The sequence below is a fragment of the Typopeltis vanoorti genome, chromosome 8 (assembly GCF_054136105.1).
Source record: "Typopeltis vanoorti isolate ZY-2024b chromosome 8, IOZ_Tvanoo_1.0, whole genome shotgun sequence".
Classification (NCBI taxonomy): domain Eukaryota; kingdom Metazoa; phylum Arthropoda; class Arachnida; order Uropygi; family Thelyphonidae; genus Typopeltis; species Typopeltis vanoorti.
Window position 1 is genome coordinate 66,874,589 of NC_143556.1, and position 12,670 is coordinate 66,887,258.

The 12,670-nt window shown below is 36.3% G+C and overlaps 1 protein-coding gene across 12 annotated transcripts in view; it reads right to left on the minus strand.

Annotated features, from left to right (window-relative positions):
- Positions 1 to 12,670, minus strand: part of LOC150104068 (USP6 N-terminal-like protein) — a 615,889-nt gene that overhangs the window by 170,428 nt on the left and 432,791 nt on the right. The gene's annotated exons all lie outside the window — the stretch shown is intronic.

The window sequence follows — 12,670 nt, forward strand, 5'->3', positions numbered from 1 at the left end:
TGTCTTTTTCTTTTTTTGATACTTCTTTCTAGAACCTAGACAATGACAAAACTATTTTCTTTTTCAAAAGCAAAAAGACCACTGAAAATATTAAAATGACCACTACATCTTGGCGTTTTGTAAACAATGTCATACTCTCCTAGTCATTGCTATTTATCATAGACCAACTGATCACAATATGTTAAGCAACTAATTGAAAAAGATACTGAACACTCAGAATCTATACAAAAGTCATCCTATCCCTACTAAAAGAACAAGTACAAAATGGTTACAGGATTCTTAATTGTTATCAACATGAAATATGCCCTACAGAAAGTAATACCTTTAAGGGAGAAAAAAACAGCCTTAAGATATTTAAAATGAAACAAAAACACAGCTATTGTGAAGGCAAATGAAAGAAATATCATGGTGATCTTTACTACAGACAACAACAATAAGATAAAAGAATTATTACTGGATATGTCAACATATTCCAACAGTGAAGGATTCACACATCAATAAAACATAAGACATATTACAAGCTGGATTATGGTAACCTTGTTCAAATTATTTTTTTTTTTTTTTACTTACACACACCAAAGCTATGAGGTCCTGGAGTGCCGCATCCCATCTTAGATTTCCATTAATTGTAGTGCTTATAAACTTGGTAAGCATCTGACAACAGAACTCAACAAGCATAATAGCAAGACACTGCCTCACATAAAAAGACTCCACACACTTTAAAACCTCTAAACACCTTCAAGTGGAGAAGGGAGATTGCTTAGTTAGCATTGATGTCATCTCTTTTCACTAATACATAGAGAAGTTTTTTCACTTGTTTAGAAAGTAAATTATACTTGCCATGAAATTATATTCTTGTTCAATCCTTTATCCAAGTGTAAGCAAAAGTTTGCATGTTAAGCATCCTCTCAACTAGACTACTTATATATAGAGGCTGATGACTTCACATCAATTGTCTTAGTATCCCGTAATGCAATGCATTAAGGTAGGATCACAACCCAGACCAGGAAAGATACCAAGGTTGAATTAATTCAGAAGTCACTTTTCTCACATATTTTTCATGTGTGTGTGCGCGCGCGTGTGTGTGTGTGTGTGTGTGTGTATATATATATATATATCCTATGTACATCTTCACATATATCCATCATCAACATCAAATTCCTGACATACCCTCAAGGGGTGTACAGGATATGATAGTACTACATGAAAAATTTACATTATTACTAACTTCCTATCCACAATTTTCCTCCAAATCAGTCTGTATCTTGTCAAGACTCCAACATTATCAGATCTTATATTTCTATCATCTAAGGCACTTTGTACCGTATCAATCCACCTAATCTTGGTCTCCCTCTGGGTCATTTTCTTGCGAACCAGGCAGAGAACACTTCTTATGCTAATCTTTCCTTGCCCATTTTGTTTAAGTGACCAAACACATTCCTGGATGCTGACGTCAAGTTCTTTCCTAATATCCTCGTTTTTAATATGATATTGCCATTGATACCATCTATTCCTGCCTTTTATCTTTCTCAGGACTCTCATATTTGCAGTCTCTAGTCTTTGGTCAAGTGTTTTACTTCTGACCCAGCTCTCAGATCCATAAGTTAAAACTGGTTTGAACATTTGAACACTGTCTTGAATACACCTAATTTAGTGTTCCGCCTAATTTCTCTCTTATTCCATATGAATTTATTCAATTGACTGCCTACCATACCTATTGATGGTAGGTATTGATTCTGTTGTCTATTTCCATATTTAATTTACCATCTTCAGTAAAAATCATGCCTCAGTAGCTGAAATGTTCTACTTGTTCCACAGGTTCTCCATTCACAACACAGTCGACATTTTCAACGATTCTGCCTATTTTCATTGTCTTTGTCTTTTTATTGCTGACCTTCATTTCATATCTATTATAACAGTTATTCAATTTAGTTAGGGAATCTTGCAAACTTGTAGCGGATTTATTTAGAAGTATAACATCATCTGCATAAACCAAAGAGCTGACATTAACATCTCCAATTTTGATATCATGTTTAATACCACTTTCCTTCATAATGTGATCCATATTGATAATGAATAACAGAGGGGATAATGTACATCTTTGTCTCTCACCAGATTTAACATTAACCCATCTTCCTGTACTTCCTTCAATTCAAACTGCTGACTTACAAATCAAATAAAATTTTTTTAAATAATGAAACCTGTGAAGCGATCATAATTAAAAGAAACACATGTATTAACCATAGTGAAAATTATTTAATTGTAAATATTTCGTCCTAAGCATCTTAGGACATCATCAGTACAGTAGTTTAAAACAATAATAGGAATAACATACAGTTAGGGCGCATGATTACAATAGAATCTCATCAAACATGCCTAATGTGTTACAGAAAAAAAAAAAATATATTTAATACAATTTTGTATGACAATTTCCCATACTTTAGGAATAGTAAGAATGTCGTTGCGGTTTAAGTTTGGTCTGTGTAGTAGGGCTTCAGAACTTTCTTTGTATAAACTTTCACTTTATATAAAGATCTATGTAAAAGTTTAGACTTTTCACAATGAATCCTATGGTTTGGATTTTCAATTCCATGTTGAGAGAGGCCAGATTTCTGCCGTTTAAAAAGACGAATGTGGTCTTGATGTTCTGAGATGTGTTTCTGAACAGACTTACCTGTCTGTCCAAAGTAAGACAATTTGCATGAGCATGGAATTTCATAAACACCAGGCAACATCAAAGGTGAGAGTCTGTCTTTAGGAGAAGGTAACAAGTTGTAAATTTAGTTGATAGGTTTGTAAGTAGTGGCAAAATTGTATTTCTTCATAATTTTAGAAAGACGTTCGGAGATGCCTTTGACGTAACGTATGGGAATCCTATGGGCTTCTTCCCGTCTGGTTTGATGTGTGGAGAAGTGACTGATGATTTTTTGAGTTGTTTTTGGATTATATCCATTTAGGATGGCTGTATTTTTGATTACTTCTAATTCCTGGTTTAAAGATTCTTCAGAGGAGCAGAATTTGTGTGCTCTGGAAACTAGTGATTTAATAATGCCAGATTTCTGAGATGGATGATGAGCGGAAGAATTGTGAATGTAGCGACCTTAAAATGTAGGCTTGCGAAAGACAGATGTGGTGATGGAACCGTCTTCTTTTCTTTGGATGTGTAAATCCAAAAAGGAGATATCCTGTGGAGATTATTTTTCTAACGTAAAGTTGACGTGATGATGAAGAAGGTTAATTTTATCTAGAAACAGTTGTAATTCATGTTTGGGATGATCCCAGACTGCAAATACGTTGTCGACATATCTTAACCAAATTTTTGGTTTGGGTTCAAAAGTGAATATTTTTTCTTCAAAGTGTTCTAGAAACAAATTTGCTAGGTTAGGTGATAAAGGAGATCCCATTGCTGTTCCTTCTTCTTGCTTGTAAATTTGACCTTTCCAGGTGAAGTAACCTGATGCAATAACAATCTTGAACAATTCAACTATATCAGACAAACATGAATTACAGCTGTTTCTAGATAAAATTAACCTTCTTCATCATCGCATCAACTTTACGTTATAAAAAGAATCTCCACAGGGTATCTCCTTTTTGGATTTACACATCCAAAGAAAAGAAGACAGTTCCATCGCCATGTCTGTCTTTTGCAATTCTTCGCTCATCATCATCCATCTCAGAAATCTGGCATTATTAAATCACTAGTTTCCAGAGCACACAAATTCTGCTCCTCTGAAGAATTTTTAAACCAGGAATTAGAAGTAATCAAAAATACAGCCATCCTAAATGGATATAATCCAAAAACAACTCAAAAAATAATCAGTCACTGCTCCACACATCAAACCAGACGGGAAGAAGCCCATAGGATTCCCATACGTTACGTCAAAGGCATCTCCGAACGTCTTTCTAAAATTATGAAGAAATACAACTTTGCCACTACTTACAAACCTATCAACCAAATTTACAACTTGTTACCTTCTCCTAAGGACAAACTCTCACCTTCGATGTTGCCTGGTGTTTATGGAATTCCATGCTCATGCAAATTGTCTTACTTTGGACAGACAGGTAGGTCTGTTCAGAAACACATCTCGGAACATCAAGACCACATTCGTCTTTTTAAACCGCAGAAATCTGGCCTCTCTCAACATGGAATTGAAAATCCAAACCATAGGATTCATTGTGAAAAGTCTAAACTTTTACATAGATCTTTATATAAACATGAACGTTTATACAAAGAAAGTTCTGAAGCCCTACTACACAGACCAAACTTAAACTGCAACGATGTTCTTACTATTCCTAAAGTATGGGAAATTGTCATACAAAATTGTATTAAATATTTTTTTTTTTTTTTTTCTGTAACACGTTAGGCATGTTTAATAAGATTCTATTGTAATCATGCGCCCTAACTGTATGTTATTCCTATTATTGTTTTAAACTACTGTACTGATGATGTCCTAGGATACTTAGGATGAAATATTTACAATTAAATAATTTTCATTGTGGTTAATACGTGTGTTTCTTTTAATTAAATCAAATAAAGACTAAGTATTGCTTGATATAATGCCCCATTGACACCATATAACTGTAGCGTATTGAATAGCTTCTCTCTTGGCACCTTGTCATATGCCTTTTCAGATCGACAAAACTTAAATACAGATCTTTGTTATATTCCCATGCTTTCTCAATTATTTGTCATAAAGTGAAGATCTGATCCTGACAGCCTCTATTTGGCCTGAATCCAGCTTGTTCTTCACCAAGCTTTTCTTTCCACAATTCTTCTCAACCGTTTCTAAAGTATAATTACATAGATCTTGCCAGGAACACTCAGTAGGGAAATACCTCTGTAATTCTCACATTCAGTTTTATTTCCCTTTTTATATATGGGTACTATTAGAGCTCTACTCCAATCATTGGGAATTCGTCCCTCTGTCCAGGCTTTCTAAACTATGCAGTGCAGTCACTGTAAGACTTGTATACCACCATACTTCAGCATTTCTGGTCGAATATCATCTACTCCTGCTGCCTTTCCACATTTCAAGCCTTTGATGATTTTTCTACTTCGAGTATGGATATGTATTCCTGATTGCATGCATGGTCAGTTTTTTTACCACTGTGCTATTATCACTGCTTGTTTCATTTAGCAGTTTTTCAAAGTAATTACTCCATACTTCAAGGATATCTTTTTCTCCTGTTTTCATGTCACCTGTATCATCTCTAACTCCTTTTACAGCACTCTTTCCTTTATTTCTAAGCTTCTTCAACAATCTCCAGAATATCTTACCCCCTTTTTTGTTATTTATTTTCTATGTTCTTGCCAGTCCTCCCATGACTTTTTGTTTAGCTAGTTTTACACAGTGTTTCGCTTTCTTAAATTTGTCTCTGTATTCTCTAAGAGCAAAAGCTGACTTATTTGCCAGGAACTTTTGATATGCTTTCTTCTTTTCTTTCACTGCCTCTTTAACTTCCTGTATCCACCATGGAGTTCAGATTTTTCTATCCTTGTAGACAACCTAACCACATGCCTCTCTGGCCGAATCAATCAGTGTTTTCTTCAAGGCTTGCCACTGAATCTCCACGGTTTGGTTCCTGTTCTCAAACTCTTTCATTTTTTCTTCAATTTGTGTATTTTAGTCTACAGTTCACATCTGAGAGCTGCTCAACTTTTATTCACTTTAAAACTTTCTTACATGTTATTCTTTTCAATATGAAATTCAATTTTATCCTGCTCAAGACTAAATAGTGATCGCTTCCAATTTCAAATCCTCTGTACACTCTGGTGTCCTGCACTAGGGAGAAAACATCACTATCAACAATAACATAGTCAATGAGACTTTTTTTTATTCCTTGTCTCTTCTCTCCATGTGAATTTCCTCACACACACTCACACACACACTTTCTAATATATGAGATAAAGAAGGTATTAAGTTTATGAATTGGATGGAAATAGACTTGTAAGTCAATCTGTCGAAGTAGTCTTGCTATTTTTTTCTGAATGCCCTTTAACATATGGAATATAAATAATTCCGGCAACTTCTTCTTGGGGTGGGTTAAGATGATGGCCATAATTGATTCTTTTATCGATATTTTTGTATTATAACCATTAGAGATAAAAATAGCTCTGATAATCAGTTCTTTGTTTAGAAGAGAAACTGTAAAACATATTTCATGAACTCTGTCTACTAGAGATTCGGCTACACCACATTTCTGACAAGGGTGATGAAATGAGTTGGTTTTCAATATCCTGAGAACATCCAGAAAAGGAAGGCAACTGTTATACTATTGATGACTATTGTTATACTTCCATGGTAAATTTGATTCTTGTGTTTACTGAATTGATTTTTTCAAGAAATTCATGAAGATTTGGTACAGATACGTCGATGATGTTTTTGCTGTATGGAACTCCTCCTATTCTGATCTTCATGAATTTCTTCATTTTTTTTTGAAAGCCTGAAAGAGATACCACAGAAAAACTTAAAATTTATTTTGTTAGAACTCCTAGGCTCTATGTTTACCTAAGAAAGACATTCCTCTTCATCCAATTGTTGATTGCATAGATTCACCTAATTACCAAATAGTCAAATTGTTAGCCTACATATTGCAAGCTCAGATTAGTAACTGCCACTAATTCATAAAAAATTCTTCTGATTTTCTAGATAAAGTAAAAAATGTTTCCCTAGAACCCACTGATATAGAATCTCACTTCACTATGTTCCTCTTGAGGATACATTACACCTTTACTGGTATCATTTGTCTTTGTTATTAACTCTGGATATTTTATTGTCAAAATAAGTTTTAGAGTCAAGTTGAAGGAACTGCAATAGAAAGGCCACTCTCCCCCACACTTGCTAACTTTCATTTACAACATTTAGAAGACATTCTTTTCTCATCCATACTCCTCAGCCTTCATTTTGGGTTTTAACAAACAGATGATGTTTTTGCTATCTGGCTTATAATGAAGAAACATTGCCTACTTTTTTTTTTAATCTAATATAAACAATCTGAATCAAATTTACTATAAAAATGTAAAAAGACAACGAATTATCCTTTTTAGATATTCTACTCTTCTGCTTGCCATCAGGTGAATTAACTACTTCCATTTATGAGCGTAATTAATTCCATAAAAAGCCAACTTTCACTAGATGCTACATTGAAAGCAATCAGCTCACCATCTATCACAGAAGACTGGAATTATAAAAACTTGATTACGACATGCTCATACTATTTGTTCTATACCTCAACTATTTCAGCAGGAACTCTTGAACATCAAACAATATATGAAAGTCAATGGCTTCTCAAGAAAGAAAAACACAACAGCTTTTTAATTCCTATAATCCTAGCTGAAATAACAAGGAACAGTATGTTGAGTTCAAATCACTTACATTTCTGGCATCTCAGATCCTATTTCCAGAATTTTTAACAAATACAATTTAGTACTTTTCTTCCTATCAACAAATTATCAGCATGGTTTCCATTTTCCAAAGATAAACAGTCTCCTTTGGCTCTTCCTCCTGGTGTCTAACAAGTTCCTTGTGACTGTCACTGTTCTTACTTTAAACAAACTGGATGCTCAGCAGAAAAGAGATACAAGAACACTAATCTTATATTAGCAATAGTAAATCTAAGAAATCTGGCTTGGCACAGCACTGAATAGATACAGATCACAATATCCTAAGGCCTGAAGAAACATGCTTATTTCATCAAGTCAGTATAAATTTGAACATTTGTTTAAAGAAAGTGCTGAGGACGTACTTCACCATTCGACTTAAATCAGAATGATTGCTTCTCTAGATATGAGAAAGTCTTATTCTAATCACACATCACTAAAGTTTTTAAATAGCTTATGAATAATTAATATTGCAATATTCCCTCAGTTATACCATTGTGTCGTTTTATGTATAACATCATGCCGTTCTTATTTTTTCATATCAATCCATTATTCATGTTTTACCTTGTAATTAACTATTGTCACTACTAATGCTGGCCTCTAATATTCAGGCTGAAATATATGGCTTTAAATAAATAATATTACCTATTCCTTGTGTTTTTTGTGTTAATTAAAAGAAACTTTCATGCCACAAATTATTTCTTTATCGCTTAAAGAAATAATCAGTCGGTGAATAATACTGCTTTCATCTACTCTGCCATTTGCAGTAGGAGGGAATCAGATTAGTGCAGCAAGTGTGTGTGTGTGTGTGTGTGTGTGAGGGTGAGGGTGGAGGATATGTCATGTTAGCGAGATTTGGGCACACTGTCTATATGGGTGGAATGTTTCCCATTATCAAGAAACCTTAGCAATCAAATCTGGACAGTATAGTCTCAATGTGATCACATCAAAGCCTTATAAAGAGGAATAACAGCTTTCTAATCCCTACTTGTTAATGCTTTTCCACTATTTAGCTCACTTTTGCAATATTCCTCTTTTCCTCTGAACTTCATGTTCACCATTAGTACCAAATTCCTAGTCTTATCCATTTTTTTCAGTATTGTCTCATTAGTGTAATAACACAGATGGGGACCATCACTTAGAAAAAAATTATATGTTTTAATCTTTCAGTCCAAAATCTTATGCTCTGCCACAGTAAACCCTCAACAATCATGCTTTGTCTAGGCCAAGCATGTCAAACTCAAAGGCTAACACGGGCCAAATATACGAGGTTTAAGTTTATGTGGGCCGCAAAAAACAAAAACTTCAATTTTCATAAAAATGCAGGTTTAATTTGAAAAGTAAAAAAAAGAACAAGAACAACGATAAAATTAATGTTTTCTCCCTGACACTCGGCATCTCTTCTCTGCTACTATCTCTTTCCTACTTCGGGGGAAATCTTGTTCGCAGTGATTACTTTCAAAATTGATCCAAGGTGAACATCAGTAATTCTGGATCTGACAGGAGACTTATTTCCCTTCATAATTGTAAATAACTGCTCACACCGATAAGTACTTCCAAACATGGATATAATTTCATATGCGAATTTTCGAGTATTTTTAAACCTGGCAGGTAAATATTTGTAAAATCCAGGCACGCCTGGATTTTTACAAATAGAAGCACACTATTTTTATATAATATTTATCATACCTAGGCAACATGCACACTATTTTTCCTCTCTCTTTACAGAGAGAGGAAAAATAGTGTGCATGTTGCCTAGGTATGATAAAGATGAAATGAGCAGAAGAGCAATAATATTGAATGACATAATAGCTAGAATGTGTGACAAGAGAGGAATGGAATATGTAGATGCTTGGAGTGCGTTTCAGGACAGAGAAGAATTGTATGCAACAGACCACTTACATTTGAATGAGGAAGGACGTAGGCACCTGGAGAGATTGCTGTTCTGAAAAAGTCAGTGTGTCCCAGGGAGGATGGTAGCAGGGGTGGCCTCTTGAGGGAATGAGTACTTGGGAGAAGAGGAACAATATCAGGTAACATTGAGCCCAGTGAAGTCTAGAGGGGATAATGCTGGGTATAGAAACAACGGAATTTATATGCTATATACTAATGCCAGGAGTATCCGGAATAAGGGAGAGGAATTGGTGGCGCAGATAGCATCAGCCTAGCCAAAAATTATTGGAATCACTGAGATGTGGCTGACAGAAGAGGATATAATAACAGGAATAGAAGTCGCTGGATACAGCATTTTTCGGCAGGATAGGAAGGGAAAGCGTGGTGGTGTGGTACTGCTTATGATAAGTGACGACCTATGTCCTCTAGGAGTGGAGACTGTGGAAGGCAGTGACACTAATGATTCTGAAAGCATATGGTGTGAGGTAGAGGTAGGCAAGACAGGATATTTAGTGGGGTGTTGCTACAGACCCAGGAGTACAGAGGACGGGGACCAGGAAATGTTTAGACAGTGGAGTTTGGCAAGTGCAAGAAGAATGATTGTTATATGAGATTTTAACTACAGTAGTATAAACTGGGGAGAGGAAGATGCATGTAGCAATAAGGGAATGGAATTTCTAGAATTCTTGAGGGACAAATATCTTAGGCAACATGTAATAGAGGGAACAAGAGGTTCAAGAGTTTTGGATTTGGTTATAGCATCAGAAGAGTTGATAATAACTGGGTTAACATCTCTCCTACCAGTTGGAGAGAGTGACCATATGGTTTTGACTTGGAAAATGAATAGACATGAAGAAGTATCAAAGAGACGGGAATATGTGGAATTATAAGGCAAGTGATTATAACAGTCTAAGATGACAACTTGGGGAAGTTTCATGGAGGGAGGAATTGGAAGGCCGGGATATCATTAGCGCATGGGAAATTATGAAAGAATATTTGTTAGCAGCAATGGTAAGTTGTATACCACGAGTGAAGAAGAGGACACAATTTGGAGTAAAGTGGATGACAAACAATATTAAACAGGAACTGCATGTGAAAAAGAGGCTGTGGAAGAGATATAAGGAGACAGGTGAAGAGAAGATGCATGAAGAATATAATACGCAGGCCAAAAGAGTGACTAGTGTGGTAAGGAAAGCGAAACTGGAATATGAGAGGAGATTGGCCCTAAGATCCAAAGAAAATCCTAGGGAATTTTTTAGCTATGTGGCCAGTAAGAGGAGAAATGACTGTGGAAGAATGATATTGTGGGATAAAAATGGGAATAGAGTGACTGATGCAGAGGACATAGTAGAATTCTTCAATGAACACTTTATTGGAGTAGTTTATCTAAGAAGAGTCAGTTTTAATGCTAGAGGATTAGGCAGGTTCGAGGTTTAGAGGTACAGGAGGAGAGTGTGTTTCAAATACTGAGTACTCTGAATGTCAGTAAACCTGTGGGACTGGATGGTATTTCACCACGAGTTTTGAGAGAATGTGCTAGGGAATTGAGAGTGCCTTTGACCTGGCTTTTCAAAGAAAGTCTGGCTGCTGGAAAGGTGGCCATGGAATTGAAGGAAGGTAAGATAGTGCCATTGCATAAGGATGGTAGCACACTGGAAGTGTCTAATTATAGACCAGTTTGTGTGTCACCGGTAGTTAGTAAGATCTTGGAGAAAGTAGTGAAGGACCGTATACAGCATCAGGCATATGAGGGTAATGTTATCTGTGAGAGTCAACATGGATTTGTGAAGGGCGTTGTTGTTTTAGCAATATGCTAGCCTTTTATGATAAAGTTACAAGAGCCTTAGATGAGGGAAAGGCATATACTGCCATTTTCTTAGACTTAGCGAAGGCATTTGACAGGGTGCCACATGATAAGCTGATATTTAAGTTGCAGCACATGGGTCTAGATGTCAGATTGGTCAACTGGATTCAGGATTGGCTGTCCGATAGGTATCAGAGAGTTGTGTATGGTGGGACAGTTTCAAGGAAGCAAAGGGTTACAAGTGGTGTCCCACAGGGCCCAGTACCGGGACCTATATTGTTTAACCTTATATCAATAACATTGTCAGTGGATTGCAAGGGGATATTCAGTTGTTTGCTGATGATGCAAAGCTGGGAAGGATTATTAGTAATAGTGCAGATGCAGCAGACCTGCAAGAGGATTTGAATAAGCTAGACAGATGGGCAAATGAATCGGGGTATCGGTTTAATGCAGCAAAATGTAAGTTCTTGAGGTTTGGGAAACATCGATGGGACTCTCCACTACTTCCTTCAGTATAACTCCTCCGAAAGAGTATGCAGTGTCCCATCGATGTTTCCCAAACCTCAAGAACTTACATTTACCTGAAACCATCTTTGTTATCTGCCTTTGTACCCTTTCCACGGTTAATTTATCCCCTTCAAATCCTGGGGACCAAATCTGAGAACAATAGTCCAAGTGTCTTATACAACGGAATGATAACTGTTTTATCTCTGCGGGTCAGTGTCCTTCTCATTATTGCAGCAATCCTCTGTGTTACCTTCACCACCTTTGCTATATGTCACCTAAATTTCAGGTTTCTATCAATCATCAATCCCAGATCTCTTGTTCTCAGATTTGGTCTCCAGGATTTGAAGGGGATAAATTAACTGTGGAAAGGGTACAAAGGCAGATAACAAAGATGGTTTCAGGACTGTACAATGATAGTTATGAGGATTGGCTGTGGGAATGTGGACTGCAGAGTTTGGTGGATAGAAGAAGGAGAGGTGATATGATTGAGACTTTTAAACTGTTGAGAGGTGGTTACAGGGTGGACACTGGGGAGTTCTTTAGCTTGGTTGAACAGCGGGAAGGAGTGATGACGAGGCCATCCCTGGCAGTTACGAAAGGAAAATGTGAGCAAGAGAGTGAGGAGTGGTTTCTTTGACTGGAGGGTGGTTGAACCATGGAATGCATTGCCTGATAGAGTGGTGAGAGCGAGAACGGTCAATGAGTTCAAGGAGTGGTATGATAGATTTTGTGTTTCTTAAGGGGGGGGCCTCCCCTTGATGAGTCTTGATAGACTTTGTGTTTCTAACGAAGGACCTCCCACGATGAGTCTTTTGACTCCAATAAGGCCTGAATAATAATAATACGACACCACTGAAAACGTTCAGGCAGCAGTAACCAAGATCCTCAACAGTATCCCAAAAACCGATATAAAAAACTAATTAATGAATTAATTGATCAAGCCAAACGCTGTATCGAAGTTGAGGGAGAGTATATTGATTGAAATATATGATTTGAATAATTATAATTGGCCTGTGTTTTATTTTTATCAAAAGTTCGGTTTCTTTTTGAACAGAAGGTGTTACTGCCAAAAAGAAACCGAGCAG